The following is a 25,150-nucleotide window of genomic DNA, read 5'->3' as shown; positions in this document are numbered from 1 at the left end:
AATTTTAATAGGTTCCATATTTTCTTAATATTAAGAAAAGGTTAATGTTAAAAAGCACACCTCCTGAGTCTATATCTTCTACACTTAAACAAAAGGAATCGGACAGGGTTTGAAAACATGGAATCTTTATTTTTTTTTGCATTTTTATGGATATTTTTTATCATCAATATGATAGAAAACAGAATAACAATGCTAAGGGTTTAATTGGTATCGTTGAGAACTTAAAGTTTTCTGTGTGTGACGTTTTGACACGTATAGCAGTGTTTCGAGCAAAGAACTCACCGTAAAGACAAGAATTATGGTTGGGAGTTAATACTTCTTTAAAAGTATTGTTAGGAAACGAGTCAAGACAATCAAGAGTACATTCATTAGTAATGAAATACCTGTAAAACACAAGAACAAGAGATAGAATCTATTTTTTTGTATTTCTTTTTTCCAAATCTGTTCACTCCACACGCCAGATCGGTAGGTGGCGGTAATCACTTGTTTGTTGGTGTGCCAAACCGCCATAAAACACCAGAAGAAGAACTCACCGTAATTCCAGAGTAGCAGTCAGATCGCGGATTCATATGCAGTTATTCATATGTAGCGTTCATGTGGAAGTGAAAGTCCGTGACAAGTAAGTTTTCTTCTATGTTGTTGTCGTCGTCAATGCATATTATTACAATGTACCGCAGCTGTGTTAACTTTGATGCACCGAGATCTGTTTGAGTGAAATTTGATAATGTTTTGAGTAGGGATGTAACGGTATTATAAATTTCGTGGTATTGCGGTAGAAGATTTTCCCGGTACCACCGTGGTCACATGATCGGTAAAACGTAAGGTCTTCCGGGCAACACGTGTAGTTTTTTTCCGGTCAAGTAAAGCGAGTGGTGGGACGCGGGAACTACAATTCCCATAATCCCATGCGTGCTACTCTGACGCCTCTCTACAAGTGGAGCGGCGGCAATGGCGGAAGCAAAAGAAACACGGATTTTAAATCTGATGTGTCGAAAAAGTTCGCGTTCGCTGTGACAAGAAACGAGGAAGGACAAAATGTGATGGACATTCAAAAAACGAGTGAGTAAATCCGTGAATGAGCAGAGTGTGTATGCCGTTTCTCAATTAGAAGGTTGCAGCCTCCTTAGGTCGCATATGCAGGCTGCATCCGTCATTAAACGCCTGGTGTATTTAAGTTAACTGAGTATTACATTCGCAAGTCATAAGCGTGTTACAATAATATACGATTAAATAAGAATAATAGTCAACTTGAAAAATGTTAATATTTTGAAATAAGACGGTCTTCGTTACGTATGCAGCCTACAAATGCGACCCATAGAGGCTGCAGACTTCCGATTGGGAAACGCGCCCCTGTATTAAGTGAGCTGACCTCAGCTCTAAGTCCAGCTACAATACGTAAGCAATTTTCATTTTTTACTGGGTAGTTTTTGTTTTCAGGAATTGACCCATCTTAAAACCCATCATCTTTTCTTGATTCTACAATCACAACCGTTGCTTTCATAGGAGTACCAAGCATTAGCATTAATTTTAATAATAATTAAAACTAGGTCAATTGAGGGAGTCACTCAATTCTTAAAACCTGACTGATTGGGAGTTGTTTAAAGTCGACAAACTAAAATGAAACTTAATTTTTTTGTCCTTTTTATGAAAATTGTAAACACTTCACTACACTTTGTACATTGTAATGTTCAGTCTTGTTTAATAAACACTTATGGGAGTTTTTCCAAGTCTTCATTTGTTTCTTTTTTCTTCCTGCAAATGTTTCAATAATTACCGTACCGTGGGCATCATACCGAAATACTACCGTACCGTGAATTTTTGATACCGTTACATCCCTAGTTTTGAGCAGATTAGTGCCGTTAGCATCGCGGCTAATATGTTTAATGTTTACTTGTTTATTCTTTCAAAAGTGCAACATTTCTGCTTAATTATTGCTTTATTAACAATACAGTATCATTTCTATATTCAATTTAATATTGTTGTTTTGTAGTATTTACTTCATTATGCAGTTTGTTGTTATCTTATGCTGATATTTATTGGTCATATATCAGTGCGTTGTGTAACTTAATGGTAAAGTTAGTTGTTTATCATTGATGTTTGTAATCTCTTATGTTTTTTACGTGTTATATTTAGACAATCATTATTTATTATTTCTGTTATCATGTTTCAGAATACTACCTCAAGTACACCACTATGTAAAAATGGTCACTCTTGTGCAATACATGACCAAATCTGATGACTCCCAACTCCCCGACCAAAGTACTGCAGCAGTCAATAACATATCCACAAGAGTTAAATGGGGCACTTTCTATATGGTAATATGGAGAATTGCATTCTACACTCTAAACAGATTAAAAATGTTGTTTTGATGTTAGAAACAACACAAACAGTGTTAGTTTTGGAACAACACACTAAATGCATTGTCCCAAAACAGACAAATCTCTGTTATTATTGGAACAACACATTTTGTGTTACTTTAAATACAAGTGTTGTCACTTTTATTTATTTTAACACAAAGTGACACATAATATGTTAAAACTGCACATAACGTGTTAAAGCGCATAACACAAAAAATGTGTAAAAAAATTAACACATGCTTTTACAGAGTGTAATATTAATTATTAAATAATTAACTGCATAAGTAATTTTTACTTAAACCTAAACATCAGTATGTTATACCTACTGATTAGTTAATCATTTATCTTAGTAGTGACTACAGTGTGAACCATTTGTTCTGCACTTTGATTTATTTTGTTTGTGGGCTTGTGTTTGTCATAGCAATATCAGGTACCACATGCAGCATGACTTGTTTAATCAGACTATTATTTTATTAACTAATTCAACTTTACAAACAATGCTTTGTCTGTCAAAGTCATTTATATGTGCAACATCTGACAGCAGTGAATTTTCATCAGCCATTACTCCAGTTTTCATTGTCACAAGATCCCTCAAAATCATTGTAATATGCTGATTTGGGGAACATGAACTCTTCTTATTATTTTAAGCAAAATTATAAAGAACTATAATTTTTATAGTTTTGCAATACATATATATTACATTATTGTTAAAGCATGCTTTTAAGATATTTAAAAGTATAAATTGTAAAGTCATTTTATAGAACACTTTAAAAGGAGTTTGTCTTAAATGCTTCTCTATTATAGCTGTCCTAGTTATCTGTATCAGATGTTTCTTTTATCATGTTCATCAAAAAGACAATACACTTACAATGAAATTCAACCTTTCTGTCTTGAGATATTCACACCTTTCAGATTCCCAACTTTATGATATTGCAAATGCTGTTCGGTCCAGGCTTGCAGCTATAAATATTCGAGTGCCGCGACGGAGACTTGGACTGTATGGTTAGAGTAAATACTTTTTACCTACTTAGGTCCCAAGCTTTGGAATGTTTTGCCCAACAATGTTCAATTTAAGTCTAAACTAAAGACATATCTCTTTAACAAAGGATTCACATAATTCGCCTATTAAATATACGTATGCCGCAATAGTTAGCTTGTCTGGAACAGAGCACACTTTCATCCATTATACTGTATGGCACTTGCATTATATGTGATGACTTATGCTAATAGGATTTTGTTTCTCTTTCCCTGTCTCGTCCTAGAACCCAAGGACACTGAGACTGACAGACCCAGTTCCTGCTGCCATGAAGCTCATCACACCATGATCTACTGGCCTCCCATCATCGTGATGCCCTGCCAATGTCTGACCAGCGACCACCCGCTGCTTCCCTTTATTTCTAAATTTTTTAATTCTTAATAAATCGTATAGTATAGTTTTTTATTGGATCGCGTAATTCTGCTTAGTGACAACCAACCACTTACTTTAACTTTTAATTTAAATGATTTAAACCTTTAACAATAATTCCCATACATTTTAAGAATATAGAAGGCCTATTCAATATATAGTATATATTTTCTAGGATCAGCTAGGCCTGGGTCTCTCTCAAGGGTTTTCTTTCTCCCAATGACTTTTTCCCCTATAAGGGTTTTTTTCCTAGGAGTTTTTTAAACCCCTTGGGGTCGGCTGACATTAGCTTAACTTAAAGAGTTACATTACATTATTACTCCGCTCACTAGTACGGTTTAATCTGAGCCGCTGTACTTTGTTGTCCTATAATTTTTCTCTTGTTTTTATTAAACAAGTAACCCAACTGGAGCTGCACGTAGAGCGTTGGCACAAAGACTGCACCGAAGAACCTACCGTGTTGCAGGTCCCAACTCATTGTGGCACAGTGATGGAAACTACTTAATCTTAACATGTTTACAAATTTGAATGTTTTCTTAAGTCCCTGTAAAGTCAATTTTAAAAAATTGTTTCTGAACACATTATAAATGTTTAAAAAATGTATTGCAGAAATACACAACAAAGACTGTAAACTACGTAGTTCTGAATTGCAGAGTAAAGATTGTGTATTTCTGAGTTCAGGATATTTTAGATGGTCCTAAAGTGGTTGCTCGATAATGCACTTGAGCCACCCAGCGTGGCCCCGCCCCTAACACAATTGTGACCATCCATTCAGGTTGAAGTGGTATTTGAAAGTTGAGAAACAGTAAGTGAGTGTTGTTTCAGCTTTGACGGCGTACATACCACCACCGTTTGAGAGCACAAAATACTGCCTACATTTCCAAGATTTTGATAACTTAGTTTAATTACTTGGTGTTTTGCATGCAAATTTGGTTGGTTGGTTAATAACACATTTTTACAAATACATACTTTCAGATATCTCAGTGCAAGTTATTTTCAGTTAAGACAGCTGAAACATTCATTTTAGTTTTGCCTTAAGCCTTATCTGTGAAACTGGGCATTGGGGTTCTACATGCTAATGTTTGATTGTTTGGTTTTTAAATCTTATGTCACAGCCTTCTTGATGTTCTAAATGTGAATATGTATGCTTATGTGTGCTGCAGTGCATCATTTTAAATCGGCAGTTACAAACTAACTAAACTAAGTTCAGATGACAATAAAGAAAGTTTACAAAACTGTCTGTATTCATTTTCAAGACATTTATTTTTCCCAAAGAAAAACAGTTTTTCTACTGATGAACATGTATACGTTATAAATTTATATATAAATATTTTAACATTTAAACACAATCATAGTACTACCATGTAGTGGCTTATTTTTTATTAATTTAATATATACCTGCACCCTTTACATCATTATGCAGTTGTTGTACAGACGGTATTGGTCAAACTGAAAGAGTGCTTATAGTACAAACAATAGGACTACCAGATAAACACTTCATTATTAAGTACCAGTGAAGCACTTTATTTCCACTTTAGACATAATTCTTTTTTGCATTGAAAATGTCTTTCTCTAATCTGATCTGTGATAGTAAAAAGAGAGAAGCTTGCCCACCACAAGCCACTGAAATGGTTAAAAATCCATGTGTCTTTCTAACAAGTGCGGGGTGGCTCTTACATATCACTGAGTGGTGTTATCTTTCTGATTAATGTTATCTCCAAGTGCACATACACCAAATGTGCAAGCAATAGGCTTAGTAACGTGTCTTTACTGAGACATTTAAAACCCTCCATATGTGACCCGTCACGGAAACCAGGGGCACAAGTCGGCAGCACAAGTTTCGAGAAAATAAGAATCAAAGTTTTTTTTTCAAAATTTGTGATTTTCGTTTTATTGCAGAATCTGTTAGTTGAGATCACGAAGAAGCCTCTCCATGTTTGAGATAGCAGTTTATGTATATTTAAAGGAGCATTTCACCCGTAGAAACATTAATCTTTATTGAAAGTGTGTTATATTTGTAGGTGAAATTTAACATAAATTTAGAATTTGGTGCCTATTTGACCGAGAAAAGGGGTGTTTGTAGTCTCACTCCCTCAACAAAGATATTGGACTTCCTTCTTTCAATGATGCAAAATTATGCTTTTTACATCATTGAAAGAAGGAAGTGCAACACTGAAATCTGTATTTCTCTTGTCTCAGCGGCAACTGAGAAAATGATGCATGACCATTCAAAAACATGACTGGGGTTCTAACTATACAAAGCTTAATGCAAATGGGTGAAGTGTCCCTTTAAAAGCGTACATTTTGCGGTTGAAATAGGCTTGTTTTTCCAGAGATTCTAGCGGGGGGCGTCATTGTCTGTGTGTATATTTACATACTGTATAAGCTTGTGTTTTCGCCTCCGCCCCCATAGGGAACAGCGTGACTACTGAATAAGGATAGTTCGCCCAAAACTGAAAATAATGTCATTAATGACTTACCCGTATGTCGTTCTAAACTCGGAAGACCTCCGTTCATCTTCGGAACACAGTTTAAGATGTTTTAACTTTAGATTTAGTCCGAGAGCTTTCTGTTTCCTCCATTGAAAATCTATGTACGGTTTCCATGTCCAGAAAGGTAATAAAAACATCATCAAAGTAGTCCATGTGACATCAGTGGGTCAGTGAGATTGTGGTGAAGCATCGACAAGACAGTTTGGTCCAAAAATAGCAAGAATTACGACTTTATTCAGCAATGTCTTCTCTTCCGGCTCGAGCGTGAAGTCACGTGACTTGTAGTGACGCGCTGCCCTGTTCCTCAGACATGTTTGCTTAGTTTTATTTTTTTTTTTCAAACTTATAGTGTGCGTCTCCCCAGACTGTAAATGAAGCTCGGGCGCTCAAAACAAAAGAAATATAAAAGAAGCTGGGGCGGAACAAATAACAGTCAGCCGCATCGTACGTCAGCCGCGTCACTGACTTTATGGGGTGCCGCAGTCGGATGACGTCAAAGTACCGCGAGAGCTCTTCAAGAAATCTTACGGAGTAGTTTAATTTCGACTCGCTCTCGCGGTACTTTGACGTCTTGCATCGCAGCATGAAGTCAAACTCATAAGTTACACAGAGACCCTATTTTAAATACAAAATTTGAAGGCGGGTTCATGTGTTTAACGGAACGCAAATACCGGACTGTAATCTGATATACCCTTACATGTTACGATGTAAATAGTCCTCAAATTGTATATTATATTGTATTACCAGAAGTTCATGCGAAATCTGATGTAATAGACTATATATTTCACGGATTATACACATTTGTGGACAAAAATCATTGGATGATTCACACATCTGAAACAGACTGGATTCGACTTGTGATCCCCACAAAGGTAAAAGTCCTGTTTATTTTTGCATGTTGTTCATTCGGACTTCTGTAATAAAATACAACATATGATGCTAGAACATCTGTAGCCTATCTCAAAACGGCTTTACAAGGGGTATGTCTTAGCTTCATGAGATGTAAATGAGCCCTATTGTCTCTCCAGCCAGGGAAAAGGGAAAGTGTTAACTTTTTTCTTTCTTAAATTTCTCAGCATTCTCTTTCTTGAATGTGTTACATTCAAATGGCCACAACTTCTCCAAATCTTATCAGATTTCCATGTGTTACACATCGTTAGAAAGCTTAGAAACTGCACTTTCAGAATCTATGAATAACTCAAAATGCCCCAGATCCGACTTGTGTCCCTACTTTCCGTGACTGGTCACATATACACTTACAAGCAAACCCTGCCAGATATTATGAAGTACCAGTGGAGTGCTTTTTTTTCCACCTTCCATATATATATATGTATATATATATATATATGTATATATGCTTTTGGAATCTGATCAGGGATAGCAAAAGCAAAAATAAAACTTCCTTGGCAAAAGGTGGAATCGAACCAGGGTCTACCGCGCCAAATGCGGGTGTCACCAACCACACACCACTGAGCCTGATAAGAGAAGTGAGTGTTGTTTCAGTTAATGTACATAGTGCTTGCCAACAAGGTGGGCAATTTGTGTAAGTATAGACAATCTGTTATTTTATTTGCAGTATTTTACATTATAGCCAACATGTAAGAAGGAAAAAGCACAATGAAATAAGTTGATCCTTAGCATTTTACTTGCATTTTGGTGTCATAGCCTAGAAATAGACGGGAACCCTCTAAGCCTACAGTAATGGTTTAACCCAACTGCCTAGCAGCCAATAGGAACTCATCAGGCTCACTCGTTGAAACTGGTCATGTTGCACCGAGGGCCAAAAACGCGCGATTTTTCACACATAAACAACGCGTAAACAACGCGTAGAATACGCGTTGTTTGCGCGTAGAATACGCGTAGAATACGTGTTGTTTACGTGTGAAAAATCGACGCGTATTCTACGCGCAAACAACACGTATTCTACACGCAAACAACACGTATTCTACGCGCAAACAACACGTTGTTTACGTGTTGTTTACGTGTAAGATTTAGCGCGTTTTTGATCTCCACGGCCTTCCATAGTTAGCTAATCAGTCAGCAGAAAGTTCAGCTTTCACACCCCATACACGTGATATACATCGGTGTCACGTCTGCGCGACGTGAACGCCATGTCTGCGCGACGTGAACGCCACGTCTGCGCCTCAAACTCAATGCGATATATAGGAGAAAAGAAAAAAAAACATAAGGCGTTGAGTGAGACGTTCAGTGACACGAGTGTGTGTTGCAGAGTCATAATTTAGATCCCTTTGGCAGGCTGTAGTTACTAACCGGAATCCACTGCTTCAAGTGAGCCGCCGATCGGTCTGCGCAGCGCCGCATGAAGTCGAACACACTAGAGCGTCAGCATTTGAGTACAGCGTGACATCAGGGGCGGATCTAGAAAATTATTTATGGGGTGGCATGAGAACTACGAGGGGTGGCAATGAAGTAAGCATCCTTGCATGGTTGTCGTGGATACAAGAAATTATATACTGTAGCCTATCTACAGTTATCTTTGGGGTCACCATTCCCAGTCGGCATTTCAACGTTGATTTACCTTTTGGTTTTGCAAAAAATTTCAACGATCTCACGACGTTGTTTCAATGTTACACTTTCAACATAGGTGAATTATGGTTGATATCATGACGCAATTTCAACCTTCTATTTCCTTGTTGATTTTAACACTAAATATAGATTTTTACTTTACACTGCAATACTCACTAAATGATTTACTGTAAACGTGTAATTTTTAGTGCAATTATCATATGAATGCAACTTGCTACGCATAACTTACAGTACAACCTCATTCATAAAACTAAACACTTAAGGAAGGTAAAATTTAAATGAGGACAAATAAGATGGCAGGTGCCTATACCCTTTCCAAATAAACATGAAAGCAGCTGTTAAAAAAAAATTTTTATGGATAAAAACACATTCTTTCAAACAGTTAGGTTTCCAGATAGTAGGCAGAAGTGGAATTTTCTAAATATAGAATAAAATCATAAAATATGAAAACAAAATCATGTTTAAAAGTCATTTTATTAATCTGAATAGAAAAACTTTATTCAAGAAAAACTGCAAATATGAATTTTGTTGTTGGTTTAGTTGACAGTCTTCTTATGCCACCACCACCCATCTATTCTGGCTCATGCTGTACTTAATACGATGACAGCATCTAAGGAGGGAAAAAACACAAGATATTTAATTTTCAAAAAATGCTGCATTTTAGCCCATGTACAAAAAAATCTTATTGCACATCAGGGCAAGATGCGTTTTCTTTGATAGTCTGACTTGAAACATTGCATAGCCTTCTGATGAAGGAACAAAGCTGTTGTGTTTACGAAGATGACAATGAGGTTCAATTAAGATCATCTACAGTGCATTCAGAAATCATACACCTTTCACTTTCAAATTTTATGTTGTTGCATGATACTGATACTGTATTTGTTTAGATATTTTTACAAAGTAAAAACAGAATTTTAGAAACTTTTGCAAAAAGAAAACATATCATATTTACATTATACATATTCAGACCCTTTGCAACAACATCTGCAATTTAGCTCAGTTGCCTCCAATTTCTCTTGAAGTTGCTGAGATGTTTCTACCATACCTGTCAAGTATCCCGTTTTGGCCGGGAAAGTCCCGTATTTTACCCTTCTTTCCCGCCGTCCTCCCGTATTAGTATTTTCCCGTAAATCTCCCGTATTTTAACCTGCGTTATTACAAAAATAATAATGCCCGGGCGGAGTAATAAAAAAACATTCCCAATCCCAGATCGCTAAAGATCCACTAATTCCGCTAATCCACTTCGTGTTTTCCCACCCGCTCCGCAGCATCTCTGTGTGCACTCTCTGCCTGGAGAGCGAAGACGACAGTTTCTGTCTGAAGTTTGTTGCATTAACAGGTAGATTTATTACATAATATATCAGTTGTTAAACCGCAGAATTACTAATTTGGAAGTTTGTTTATGTATTTCTTTGGTTAATGATTTGCTGTCGGTGTTCTAAAAGTGCTAACAAGTTAGCAAGCAAACAGCAACAAAATATCCAGATTATTATCGTTACAATGCATTAAATGTTCCCGGTCAGATCTAAGTTAACATAAACACTACATTTGCTGTTGTTGGCACACTTTGTAGACAAAAAATACCAAAAACACCAATGGCTTCACAAAATAAAGACAGAGAACGGAAAGAGAGGCTGCTAAAGGCAGTTCAACATTGCAAACATTAATTCAAAGCTCCATCAAGCCAGCAGGTAAATCATATTGAATATCTATTGTCACACTTTAATTCTTGTTATTATATTTTCCCATTATAATCACTTGTAATCACTTGTCTAAATTGATGCTAGTAATATAGTAACACATCATTTATTTATAACACTTTATTAAAACCATACTAATAGTACCACCCCCTGTAGTGCCCTTTTTGGTTTGGGCCACTGCCTCATCTAGCATTTTCATTTTCTAAATGACTGTTCTCATTACAAAGAAACGTGAATGGTTTATAAATAATTTTGGCATTAAGGTATAATGCAAAAGAAGTTAAAATAAGGCTTTTCAAACTAATGCCAGTGGGTTTTGTACAGATGCAAATTTGTGTGTATAGTATGTACAGTATGAGTGTGACTTAAGAAATGTAGTTTTCACAGAGCTGTGTGTTTCACTAGTTTTCTTGCTAATGAATTAGTTTGTTTAGTTAATTTTAACACAATTATCAGCACTAAGGTTTAAAAAATATTATCCGGCCCTCACCAGTCTTAAAATGTAAGGAATACTGGAGCTTGTTTGGGTTGGTGGTGGGACTGTTCGCGGTGGGCGCCGGAAAATTTCCCTTATTTTCAAATCCAAAACTTGACAGGTATGGTTTCTACACCTTAAAACACAAAGATTTTTTAAGGAATGTCTGCAACCAAACAGACCAGAAGCACCATTGACTTACATATTAGGATAAAAGAATACTATGGTAGTGAATGGTGCTTCTGATCGATTTGGTTACTAATGAATCCAATACTGAATGCTTAAGTTATATTAACTTTATATTTTCAACACCCCCAAATGAGATGCTTAACAAAGCAAACACTGACAGGTTGCTTTACGTGTGGGTCAAACAGCCTTTTGTGTAGTCCCAACCCTATCTCACGGCGAATTCGTAATAATTCAAACGATTTAACCAAGTGGCTAAATCGTATGAAATCATACGAGCTGGCTCGTACGAAATCGTACGATTAGTTCATCGCATGCAACACAGCCCTGTGTTGCAGGGATTTCGTGCTAATTAATACGAATAGATTAAATCGTACTATACCATACGATTTTGTTCATCGCATTCAAGAAGCGTGACCCGTAGCCAGAAAAAACCTCTGGGTGTGCATCTGAAAATCTGCGTGTGTCACATGCAGGCAAGATGAGCAGAAACGCTGGGGACTTCAGGTGCTGTAAATCCGGTGGGCAGGACTCATCTCGTTATAGATCAAGATAATTTATAAAGATCTTTAAACGAATTATTGGAATATCAGATAGTTGACATGGTAAGCAAGTTAGTTAATATTTTAATTAAAAAAAGGAAAAACGAAATAAAACGAATAGAATACATTATTGTTGTTGCGGTGTGTCACGTGACAATCATGACCCGTAGCCATGGACACAAGGGGTCAGATAAAATATTTTTAACTTACGCGTGAAAGGGTTTATTTTAAAAAAAATATATATATATATTCTAAGTAAACAACAACAGCCCAAGTTTAGTAAAAAAAAATATTGAAACTATAAATAAATATTCTGCATCAATTTTAGGTGTGCTACTGTGGGTGGCTCCGGCACACCCGTGGCTACGCCCCTGCCGTGACCCAAATCTCGTTCGCACATCATCGCGATATGTATCATCTGTTTACAAACGTCGCCACTCGGTGAGTATACTAAAAGTGTCTGTTTGTTCGATATTAAATTCATTATATGTTCTTTATTAATCCAGATCGGCTTCTAAATGTTATCTGAATTGTATTGGTCATCTATATTACATTCTTTCTTTTTGTTCAAAATAAGTTCAACACATGATCAAGCTGTGGTATTGTGTGTTTATAGTACACAAATCGTACCATGTTTTTACCGCAGTTAGTCTGCTTCTACTGTGGTATTTTGTAGTGCAGTAACAGCAAACCTTATGCTTTTACCACAGTAGTTCAGCCTTTTTATACATAGTAAAAAACAGTAACACCAACAACATGCTTTTAATACATTTGATGTACAAATCTGAAATCTTTAGACATTCAGATCTTTCTTTTTTGGTCAGTTTTATTCTATTGGCGTTTTATTTATTTATTTATTTATCTTATTATATAGTCTTATGATAGTGGGCGGATCTTGGGGTTTGTTGTAAATAGTTATACACATACATACAATGTTTAGTAAATAAAGAATTTAAAAAATATATCCCACTCACTCACTCTCCAACTCACTCACTCACACACTGACACACACAAGGTACCTGGATCCAGAACACTCCAGTGTAGTGCTTGCTACAAAGAAATTGGCGGTGCCTTCAAAACCTGCAAATACTGTGGAGGAAAGATTATACCAAAAAAAAAACTTAAAAGCCCCAAAAGTAAATTTTGATGATCAGTGGGCAGCCAAATAAAAAAACATGCCAATTCTAACAAAATTATGAACTGTGTGGACTTGCTTGTAAGTTTCATTTATAAAATATATTTTTATTTATTTATTATAATTATTACAACTACAATTCAGTTCAGTAAACAAAAAACTAATATTTATTTAAGTAGATAGTGGATAAGAGCATAGTTTTTCATTTGACTGTGTACTCTTGTTTAAAACATTTTGTTCTCTCTTCTCAGCTTCGTAAGATGGAATTACTGGGCTTCTCTCCAATGCTCTATTACAACGCAGAGAGGCCAGCATCGCTCCACAAAAGTTTTTGTTAAAAACGTCAACGTTCAGAGGCATCACTCAGTACCAGTCATGCAGAGACTTTATGAGGCTGTTGTAAGAGGTATTTATTTGTACACATGCATTTACCAATTGAAAAGCTCTTTGTATTATAATGGTCTTTTTTCACAGACTGTGATGATGCATTTCCACAGTTATTAAGATGGTAAATCTAACAAAAGTTTATGTTTATATATATGAATGATAATTCCCCTGTTTGATTCTAGCTATTCATAAAATGCCTAAAATAGCATGACCCTAACATAAGCCATATTTTATTAAAATTTTTAGTCACCAAATATAATTGTGAAACTTTTCAGCAATTTTATAATATTCACTTATACAAGAAAACATGAAAAATATTTAGAATTATTCTGAGTGCTTTTATTGAGTATTTAGGTATTGAATGTCATGCTGGAGATTGTATAATTATTTTTCACGTTTCCTCAGTATAAAGTGTTTTATCATTCACATTTTTGTGTTGAAATAGATTAGCCTATCCCCTGTATGTCACTGATGCACTACTTCAAAGATGTGAGGACAAGAACATACACCTGCGAGTAGTCTTAGACATTGCCTGTGTTGTTGCCTTACATTTGCAGGTAAGTACCCTTTTTTATGTGTAAAACTAAATTATTGTTTTTAAGAAAAGACCTTTAACTTATTTATGTCATACTGTGTTCAATCAGAAATCAGGGGAGGGCATACCACACAACATCTCCTTAGACTTACCAGCATTTCATGTTTATGGGCACAAATTGCCCTGCCAGGTAATTCATTGACTTTATAGGGATATCAGGACATGTAACACACATCATTCACTCCCTGTTTGGCCTCAAATTTTCTTGTCTATGCACTGCAAAGCTGAAATTAGCCAGAAATGCCTAAAAATAATCTTTAATATAAAAAATTTTCAACCTGACATTTGTCTAAACTTGTTTCAGAGATGCAATGTGTAAACAATACAGTGGAAACCGTTTATCTCAAATCTGTCTGGGTAAACTAATCACTATAAGCAGAGGATTGTTATAAACAAATTGGTTTCCTTTGTTTCTTTTTATGCAGATTAACTAATTTGTATAATAATTACATTAATATAAAGTAATAAAAAGAACAGCTTTGCTATTTTTACAAATTAAAAGATAAAATACCATAAGATCACTATAAGCAGTAGGGTCATGCTTTGTGTACAGTATGTGATATTTTATCACTTTGCTTTAATCATAGATCAAGTACAGTACCAGATGGCTTGATGGGTTTGGGCTCACAGACGGGGAAGGAATGGAAAGGCTGTGGTCTTTCCTCCAAAGATTTGCCAGAGTCACAAAGGAGATGACTCCATCTCATCGCCTTGACTTACTGACTGATGCCCTTTTGCATTATGGACGGAGGAAATCAACTGACCTAGGTGTGTCTACTGCTGTATAACCTTTCAAAATTCTGTGCTGGTGGTTCACTGTTTATACATTTCATAGCCGATCACACACAAAATTGTAAGCATACTATAAGTAGATTAAACTGTCTTTTCATCTTTTCAGAGGTGCAGCTCCTGCAAAGAGTAGACAAAGCAGAGAAAATATTGATTCTCGCTCCTCAAGAAGATATTTCATCTGTCATCAGATAGGTACCAGGTAAACAATGCACATAAGAAGCAGGTAACAATTAGTTGTAGATGGGAGAATATTACATTCCATTTATAAGTGCAATTTGCACAAGAGTATTTAGGATTGATGTGTGTCTTGTTTTCTGTTATTGTTGTTGTATAGTGTTGATTTCTGAAGGAGACATGGAGAGATGGAAAAAAGCTAGCCCAACAGAAACCAATAAGTAAGGAACTGAAGTTAAAGTCTTAAATACTGTAAGAATGTCATGAATACTATTAACAAAGAAATAGAAGTAACATGAAATAAATTACTTTATTATAAGTAACATGAAATGAATTACTTTATTAGCATGGTAGTGATGTCGTCTTTTCTTCGGACACTGTCTGTAGATGGAAAAGGGACTACATCATCAGACTGATTCAGTTCTACAAGTTCAAGTAAGAGTTTAATGTTTTTATGTAAGACTTTGGTAATTACAGATGTCTTTAAAGGAAAACACCACCGTTTTTCAATATTTTACTATGTCCTTAGCTCAACTTGGATGAATTAATACATACCTATCTTTATTCAATGAATGCACTTTTAGTCTTTGTTAAGCACTTCGTGAATGTGTTGGCATTTAGCCTAGCCCCATTCATTCCTATGGCTCCAAACAAAAGTTTTATTTTGTGCCACTATACTTACTCGTTTAAATACCTGGAAGTGTTTGGTGGCTTCTAAATTCATCCCTGGAGCCATATGAATGAATGGGGCTAGGCTAAACGCTAATACATTCACAAGGCGCTGTACAAAGATTAAAAGTGCACGCATTGAAGAAAGATAGTTATGTATTAATTCGTCTAAGTTGAGGTAAGAACATAGTTAAACAGGGCTATTCAAATCTTACACTGGAGTGCTGGAGCACTACAGAGTTTATGTACCATTAACCACCTGTGATTTTCTAGTGATCAATGAAGACCTTGATTAGCTTGCTCAGGTGTGTTTGATCAGGGTTGGAGCTTAACTATGCAGTGCTCTGGCCCTCCAGGGTAAGATCTGAATAGCCCTGTAGTAAATTATTGAAAAACAGTGGTGTTTTCCTTTAAGTGCCTTGCTGATGTGCTTAAACGTGTGATTATAGTAATGGCATAGTTTTGAAGGAAACTGTCACCAGTGGTTATAAATTAAAATATTGCAGCATTATTGCAAATCTTCATGTGGTGTAATTAGTAATCTATTACCACCAAGGCCTTACTTGTAACATATGTTTGGTCAGGTGTACCACGGTAATGCTTTCTGCTTGCTAGCAACTGAACTTTTGTGCTGTACTTTTTGTAATGTGTAGATATTAGAATTGAGGACTCTGCTGAACAGTGAGAAAAAATACCGTATTGGGAGAAGATGGCAAGAGTCTGATTCAAACTTCCAGTCTACCCTTAAAGATGTGGACCGTGAGCTCAGAGTCCAGCTGCAAGGCTAGAACTGAATCAAGGGAGAGAGCAGTCCTCCTCCACCTGAGAATAATATATCCAGGTATATCTACTTATAAGTGGATAAGTAGATACAATATGACATTAGGTTTGAACTTAAAAAGGACTATAATACAAACTAATACATTTATTTTTCTGCATGCTTGTTTCCTAGCTTTGCTTCAGATGGGCAGGACATTGCCATTAGACTCTCCAAGCAGGTAGCGACAATTGATTTTCAGGAATCATATGATCCCTCTTGGCATGTCTACTTCTGCTTTGATGACACTGTAAGTATAATTACTTTACCCTAGTAACCACACAGCAGTCACTCTAGTAACCATCTGACAAACTAACTACCTGCAAATCATATTAGAAACCACCTGGTAACATAACATAGCATTTTGTTTTCTTTTGTCTTCTAGATTGAAGAAGATGATGTTTCGCGGAGTCTAAAAAAGCGAGGAATTGATGCCTTACATATGAAGACTCATGCAAAAGCTGCTCTCATTCAACGCTTCCAACAGCTGGAAAGAAAACTACATCAAGCCATTGTGATGTTTCACCCACATGTATCAGACTTTGTTCCTGCAGACAACCCCCACTTGTGTCAGGCCCTCCCCATGCCAAGCATACAGACACTGGTATACAATGATAAGAGTGATAATGATGACAATGTGGATAAATATGATAAATAGCACTACAGAATTTTTTTAAGTTTCTAGTCTTGATATTGTATTCTGTAAAAAGAATGATGTAAAATGTATAGTATATGTTGCAGCATATCATAGAAACCTTTATGGTGGTTTAATATAATGTTCGCCTTACTTGTGCAAACATGATGTTTTACTAGGTCTGATTTATTTTAAAGCGTAGGTACTGTTTTTAAGCACACATATTCACACTAGTCTGTGTGAGGAGAACATTGTGTGTTTACCATTGTGATGTTACTTATTTACTGTAATGTACAAATGTGGTCAATGTGTGTAAGGTGTTTTGTTTTTGTGTGCTAAGTTGAAATGACAAAGTATTGAATCTTGAATCCTTTGAAACAAATACTGTTAAAGTTTGTAAAAAATAAAGTGTTTTCCACAATGTGTTATAGTCATGATTTCAGCTATTGTCACAGCACACTTTAGAGGTGAATGAATAGTGATGAACTTAATAAATGACTTATACAATGATTTTACAGTCATAATCCACAAGACAGACTGCCACATACAGTAGGTTCTTACATAACCATTATATTGGCTTGAAATTCTCCCGAACTAAGTTGATGTGGATTAATACTTTTTTCTTCCCATTATATTTAGTATTATATAGTTCGTTGCTATGGTGGTTGCTATGAGGCTGCTATCACTGAAACCACGTAGCTTGCATGACGTGTTTTCTTTTTAAATTACATTCAAAATTAAATGACATACAAAACAAAAACTTGATAACTCAACAATAAAATCATTTTGAACAATTTCAATTTCGATCTGAGAAATTAGTTTTTGGTAGCAGAAGGTTACAGAAGTGCATTGTGTTGAAGGCGGGGTTTGCGCGTTCTGCTGTTTCGGCGTTGTGGCTAGAAGATATACAGCATCAGCAAACTCTCGCGGATGAGCGCTGTTATTATCCTTATCCTATCCCCAAAACCTAACCCTAAACCAAACATTTCACGCGATTTAAGACAAGTTGTATCACATCTAGACAGATTCGCTGTTTACATCCGAATTCTACCCCAAACTTAACCCTAAATCGCGTAGCTGTATCCCATCTAGCAAAAAACACTGTTTCTGCTAAAATATCTTTAAAAAACAACTTTTTTACATTTTCTTAACGTAGATCATCTAGATGCAGCATAATTAATAGTTTGTCTGAACTAGGTGTTTATATATTCAGTAGATATATGTTTTTACAGCCCTACTTTGCAAACCAGAAAAACTACAATTTTAGTGCTGATTTGTATCAAGCTGCATTGCACACATGTAGGGAATTGTAGTTTTTTAAAACATTTGTGTTTTTCTTATAATTGGAGGTTGTAAATAGTGAGTTGAGAGTATAGTAAGGTGTTTAGGGGGATTGTTAACACACTTATGCAATCAGATTTTAAATATTTAATTGTTAAATAGGTTTAAATAAATTTTAACCATATTTGATAGAGTCCCAAGTTGTTGACTATATTGACATTATAACTGAGGTCAAGAGCTCTCATTAAGAGTTAGTCCCATGTCTATAGCCCCTTTTGTTGCCTAATTATAAGCCTTCAAAAATGTAAAAAGGTGATGTTTTAAAGGTCCGTATTTCAAAGCAGGTGCCATGTAGATTCTTTATACTGACATATGTTATTCTGCAGGTCAAGACCTTTCTAACGATGTATTTGGCTTAGCTCTACTACAAACTTTTCATGTTCTCATTTCAAGTACACAAGCCATCTCAGGTGTAGTTTCAGAGAGCACTTTGAAGGGTAAATAAGGTTAGGGTTTGATAAAATAAAGCTGTTTGTTTGTTTCTGGCTTTGTAAACAGACCCCACACCTTGATGAATACCTGGTGTTGGCCACACACACAAACTGTGCATTTCTGTTTGGGCTTATATGCATAGACTATCTATTTATGTTAATGCTGCTATGATAATTAAAAACATACCATTAATAAATAAGACCATAGTCTGATGGGTAGTTGTCTCCGATTGTAGGCTAGTATGATTATTAGGCCTATTGGTTGTCAAAACCCAGATTAACAAACATTATACACAATGTTTGCTACATAATGTACATAATGTATGCTCTCTTGCATCTTTTGTAGCCTATTTATTTTTGTTTAAATGTTTTCTTTTGAGCTCAACTAAAAATTGTAAACAGGCCTATTTAGTTTATCCATTAGAGTACCATTCCCCTCCTTCCAAACCTGTCACTTTGAGAAACTGAATGCTTCAGCTATGTGTACAGTATAGGAAGCCTATGTATTGCTTCATGTTCCTTCTTTCTAAGCAGAAAGACAGGCCTGAGCAGTATGCAAACTATACCATGAATGTATGTGGATCAGGTGTGTCAGTCCAGTCATAAAAATTCTGCCCACATAAAAGTACTAAAGTAATTTATAGTAAATACCCATACTATAGTAAAGTGTAGTATACAGTATATATTATTTAAAACTTTGTTAATGAATGCTACAGCATACTGCAGAGTAATAAATACACTTTAAAAACAGATGTGTTAAAACAACACAATCAGTTTTATTATTGGAACACCACATTTAGTTACTTGTGTTGTCACCTTAATTTTAACACAAAATGTGAAATTACTTAATCATTTCAAAAAAGTCCTTACAACTGAGCATAGCCAGTTTTTTAACTCATGATGTGTTTCTGGTCTCAATTTTTTGTATTACTTTCAATTCATATATAAATATATATTTCTGTCATGATGGTTCATTCATAACATTAAAAGTGGTCATAGAGATTTGCTTCAACTTCATCTGTATGATGGAGGAAAATCACTTTGATAAAGCAGATACACATAACATCATCATCCTCATCATTATATTTAAAGTTGTTTAAATTGTACTGTTCAGTTGTATATCAAAGTATCCACGAGTATCACTACTGCTCTGACATAAACCAACTGTTCGATATCCAATTTGCCAAATACCCCTCAGTGACAGCAAGACTGCGAAAAAGAAGTGAAAGTTATGTAAACTATTTAATCATAACATGAAATCGAACTTTGACTCACTGTATTGAAAAGTATGGTGAGGTCCTTGCCAACACCCAACCATACCGAAGCATTGATAAAAGATGAAACAATAGGCTACTTATCATTTACAACCTGTGGCCTAAATTCAGTACAATAGATATTAATTGGTCCCCACATGTCCCAGGTAAAGGGACCACACTTATGGTGCCAACAAATGACAACAATAAATACAAATTAGAGTGAATGAAAAATCTGTTTTATTATAAGTGTAATCATTACAATAAATTAGCATAAAAAAGATTAAATGGCACCTAATACATTTTAAAAAAAAATGCATGTGTGTGTGTGTGTGTTTGTAGGGATTGGGTCATGAACAAAGTAAAAACAGCTCAAAGTTAAAACATAAAACATCTTGTGTAACTAGCATGTTTCCTATCACTGATGCAGCGCTACAGGCTGTTTGCATGGTGTCTTGACATGCAGTGTGTGACCATGATTGGCACACTGTGACCATGAACGCCACTTCTCTGAAGCATTCTTCTTCCTGTCATCGAAAGGACGCGGCAGACACAGCACAAATGGCCTCCATCTATCAAAACAAATATATTTAAGTCAAGCCAGTTAGTTGAAATTAATACTCATGAGCATATTTTAAGTAACATTTCAAAGGCAGTTTATTCATTTTGTAACTATTGCCAAATTAAAATGTGGGTATTGCTGACGCTCAATCATAAGATACAAGCAGGTCAACAAAGAAGAATTCCTGGGGCACATTTTAGAAAGCGGAAACAAGGAAAACTCTGGGTTTTCCAATTCAGAAATGTATGTAAATCAAACATGATTCAGAAGAATCATCAATTCAAAACAAATCTCACCACCACTTTAGCATAACTAACTGTAATGCCATACCTCATACAGTCGTAGGTTGGCCTGTTCTAGCCATTCATAGGCTTGTACACGGGAACATCATTTTAAAAGCAATTGTTGGTGTGTTCACCTTCTATCTCTGTTTGTAATTTAAGACAATGTCCTGGACAACACCCTTTAAGATGTTTTTATACATTAGGTCCCAAATGTATGTACAGAAGTCTGTTTATATATTCTGAACATTCTGCCTGGAAACTGCCCCTTGAAAGACTTACAAAGTGAATCTAGTTTAATGCTGTTAGATCCTAAATGAAAAATTTGGAGGCTGATTTGTCACAATGTGTCACTGTGTAGTGGATTGTTTCCCTTTTAAAATGTTTTGGTCTATGGTTCTGTTCCAATATCTGTTCTTGTTAAAGTATTGTAATCTGTTGAAACTACCTGTTTTTATACATGTTGCTGCCTCCAAACCAGGTCTACTTGGCCTGGTCTACTATAAGGAAGAGCTTATTATTCACAATGGGACATAAAAATCACCACAGTTTGAAAAGCTACCTTAATCTGCAGTCATCACGATAGCTACAGTAGTGGCTGTTTCTGAGGACTTTTCTTCCAGCTCTGTACCTAAAGAACATAAAACATAATAACAACTTTCTTAATACAACATTTGAATCTAAATTACAAATTCATAATGCAATGTGTCAACATTTATACTGTCAATAGTTAATTAGTAAATTGTAGGTTAAATACAGATACAGTACCATTCATTGTTTGCATCTAAATATCAACATCCAATTCAAAGTGTAAAATTATCAGAATACCAACCATATAGACCATTTTGCAAGATGTAAACAACACTGGTCCAGAAACACTTCCTGTTTCAGTTTGTAACTGTTTTCTTTATTTCACACATAAAGAAAACATCTTAAAAATGTTTCTTTAACTTTTTGATTAAGTTTTATATGTCCTGTTGGTTGTATTTTATCCCAACGTTTATGTTGTGTTAAAAAACTGATACAGGAAGTGCTTCTGGACCAGTGTTGTTTACATCTTGCAAAATGGTCTATAAAAGATGTTAAATGTCCCCTTATGCTTCTTAAGTTTAATGTTATATATACATTGGTACCGCCAAGCTACATGCTGGTACCTCATAGGTACATATCTGTACCTAACTGGTACATTTTAGGACCTTTTCAAAAGGTAGTGTACCAGTGACAAAAAGGTACAACTTTTATACCTTTTTTCTGAGAGTGCAATGGCAACTTCCTTTTAATATGCAGCAACCTCGAGCAGAACCATGGTTCAGAATGGGCAGCCATTTGCCTCGACTGGTTGGGGTGAGGGGACATGGAGAAATACAGTGGCCAGCACTCTAAAAATGGCTGGGCTCAAAAATGTTGGGTAAATATTGGACAGAACACACTACTGGGTTAATATTGACCCAATGCTGGGTTGTTTTAACCCAACTGCTGGGTTATTATACCCCATGGTTGCATAACAACAATCCAGCATTTGTTCTTTTCAATATTTACTCATTATGGGTCAAAACTTAACCCACCCAGTGCTGCACTATACAAAGACTCACATGTAGGCCCGTATTATTGTTAAGTTAACTTATTTTTCCCACTTTGCATAGAGCCAAATGATCTGCCGAAACACAGGTGGAGAAACAAAACCACTGTTAATCTCACTTACTGATTTCAAATGAAATCTCCTCAGCCGCTTGCAAAATGGCCTCCCAACTGCTTCCTTCCACAATAGGATGGCTTTTTGAAAGTAAGGCTGTTGGGCAGTCCTGCAACTTTAACTGTCATGCCTTGATTTACCAGGGGCGCCTTCCAGTACCTCCGGCATCCTCTGAAAGACACGGGCAAACACATGCATGTACATGTTACACATTGTAACACAGTCTGACAATTGTGACTCTCCTATCCTGTTAATAGCCAGTGTATCAGCTGTAAACAGTCATTTTGGTAATAATCTTATGGTTGATGGACACAAATAAGTTATTGATTTAATAATAATGCCATGAAATCATGAAGGTATATTAGGTTATCAAGACTTAAAAAGTGTTTGAACATATGCTTACTATAATTTTGGTTAAACAGATCTTGCACTTTTCTCAGCAGTACATTGACCTCAACTCTGGTTCTCGGTGTTGCGGCTGAGGAGCTGGCTACAGATGTAACAACAGACAACAATCAATTTTATAAAACTATATTATGTATATAGGCACTATTACGGACCTGAGTCTATTTATGTGGATATACTCATATTTTATATAACCAATATTACCTTTGAAATGCAGTGCAAAGTTCACTGTATCTGTTGAGTCCAGGAAATCGCTCGTTTGGTCTTCATTTTCAGCTGAAAAAAATTGGAAATAAACATGTTAAAATAAAATGCTAAAAGTGATTGAAAGTAAGGACTTGGAAATCTATGAACAGATAAAAATACACATTTATTAAAGCAACTTAAGTGTAAATAAAAAATTAACCAAATGAATAAGAAAACTGAAATATAATTAACTTTACCAGTGGAGGATTGAACATTTGTAGAATTTCTTCAGCCTCTCTGGTAGCTGCTCCAAGTTCAGCATTGTCAGCTTTCATGTCAAGATGCTTTGAAATAGTTGCAGCTTCCTGGCATAACTGGTCAAAACCTGAAGATGCCATATTGAAGAAAAGAAAGAATGCAAAGAAAAATAGGCAAAACAAATTGAAAGAGGGACAAACAGAGAGAGGGGGAGAGTGAGAGAGAGAGAGTGAGTGTGTGTGTGTGAGTGCGTAGGAGAGTAGGGCTGTGCAAAATAATCGTCTGCGATTCTCATGCGTGTTTCATCAGTAAAGCCGGTTCCGTGATTAGAAGTAAATCGCCATCAGCTGCTTTCAGATGGAGCGGCATTTACTACACAGACTCGTTGTTAACAGAGAAGCTAGGCAAAACCGGGTTTAAAATCGAGGAAAATCGACTCCGACAATCTATGCAATTTTGCCTAGCTTCTCTGTGAACTACGGGTCTGTGTAATAAATGCCGCTCCATCTGAAAGCAGCTGATCGCGATTTAATTCTAATCACGGAACCGGCTTTACTGATGACACGCATGAGAATCACAGACGATTATTTTGCACAGCCCTATAGAAGAGTGAGTGAGTTGGAGAGTGAGTGAGTGAGTGAGTTGGAGAGTGAGTGAGTGAGTGAGTGAGTTGGAGAGTGAGTGAGTGAGTGAGTGAGTGAGTGAGTGAGTGAGTGAGTGAGTTGGAGAGTGAGTGAGTTAGTAGGAGAGTGAGTGAGTGAGTAGGAGAGCGAGTAGGAGAGCTTTTGCAAGTGATGGCTCTTAAAAGAGCCGTTGGTTTAAATGTTGCGGAGCGTGTAGATGGAGGAGCATGAGATGTATGTGAAGAAACTGCAAGACAAAAAAAATTGTGATTTACAAATTTTGGATATGTTTTAAATTCTTTATTTACTAAACATTGTATGTGTATAACTATTTACAACAAACCCCAAGATCCGCCCACTATCATAAGACTATATAATAAGATAAATAAATAAATAAATAAAACGCCAATAGAATAAAACTGACCAAAAAAGAAAGATCTGAATGTCTAAAGATTTCAGATTTGTACATCAAATGTATTAAAAGCATGTTGTTGGTGTTACTGTTTTTTACTATGTATAAAAAGGCTGAACTACTGTGGTAAAAGCATAAGGTTTGCTGTTACTGCACTACAAAATACCACAGTAGAAGCAGACTAACTGCGGTAAAAACATGGTACGATTTGTGTACTATAAACACACAATACCACAGCTTGATCATGTGTTGAACTTATTTTGAACAAAAAGAAAGAATGTAATATAGATGACCAATACAATTCAGATAACATTTAGAAGCCGATCTGGATTAATAAAGAACATATAATGAATTTAATATCGAACAAACAGACACTTTTAGTATACTCACCGAGTGGCGACGTTTGTAAACAGATGATACATATCGCGATGATGTGCGAACGAGATTTGGGTCACGGCAGGGGCGTAGCCACGGGTGTGCCGGAGCCACCCACAGTAGCACACCTAAAATTGATGCAGAATATTTATTTATAGTTTCAATATTTTTTTTTACTAAACTTGGGCTGTTGTTGTTTACTTAGAATATATATATATATATTTTTTAAAATAAACCCTTTCACGCGTAAGTTAAAAATATTTTATCTGACCCCTTGTGTCCATGGCTACGGGTCATGATTGTCACGTGACACACCGCAACAACAATAATGTATTCTATTCGTTTTATTTCGTTTTTCCTTTTTTTAATTAAAATATTAACTAACTTGCTTACCATGTCAACTATCTGATATTCCAATAATTC

General features: G+C 35.8%; 3 long non-coding RNA genes across 7 annotated transcripts; 2 read left to right on the top strand and 1 right to left on the bottom strand.

Annotated features, from left to right (window-relative positions):
- The first annotated feature begins 271 nt into the window (after window positions 1-271).
- On the top strand, window positions 272-4,973 carry LOC135786075 (uncharacterized). The gene is made up of 3 exons (XR_010546825.2): window positions 272-619; window positions 2,171-2,315; window positions 3,620-4,973. It is a non-coding gene; the product is annotated as an uncharacterized lncRNA (long non-coding RNA).
- Window positions 4,974-11,132: 6,159 nt separating this feature from the next.
- On the top strand, window positions 11,133-17,535 carry LOC135786073 (uncharacterized). Of its 5 annotated transcripts, none has more exons than XR_010546823.2 (10): window positions 11,133-12,145; window positions 13,091-13,245; window positions 13,672-13,783; window positions 13,871-13,951; window positions 14,409-14,589; window positions 14,720-15,008; window positions 15,175-15,222; window positions 16,110-16,297; window positions 16,409-16,523; window positions 16,659-17,534. It is a non-coding gene; the product is annotated as an uncharacterized lncRNA (long non-coding RNA). The 5 variants fall into 5 exon arrangements; XR_012336511.1 differs by lacking the exon at window positions 11,133-12,145 and having other exon boundaries at window positions 12,842-13,245; window positions 14,720-14,812; window positions 14,948-15,008; window positions 15,134-15,222; window positions 16,659-17,535; XR_010546824.2 differs by lacking the exon at window positions 11,133-12,145 and having other exon boundaries at window positions 12,842-13,245; window positions 14,720-14,812; window positions 14,948-15,008.
- A 2,614-nt stretch (window positions 17,536-20,149) lies between these two features.
- Window positions 20,150-23,647, bottom strand: LOC135786071 (uncharacterized). Its single transcript, XR_010546820.2, has 6 exons — window positions 23,317-23,647; window positions 23,078-23,149; window positions 22,872-22,958; window positions 22,478-22,639; window positions 21,338-21,406; window positions 20,150-20,504 (listed from the first exon to the last, which is right to left on the bottom strand). It is a non-coding gene; the product is annotated as an uncharacterized lncRNA (long non-coding RNA).
- Between the last annotated feature and the right edge of the window lie 1,503 nt (window positions 23,648-25,150).

This window comes from Paramisgurnus dabryanus, chromosome 4 (assembly GCF_030506205.2).
Source record: "Paramisgurnus dabryanus chromosome 4, PD_genome_1.1, whole genome shotgun sequence".
Lineage (NCBI taxonomy): Eukaryota > Metazoa > Chordata > Actinopteri > Cypriniformes > Cobitidae > Paramisgurnus > Paramisgurnus dabryanus.
Note: the sequence above shows the minus strand (reverse complement) of the source record. Positions and strands in the feature narration are given on the sequence as shown.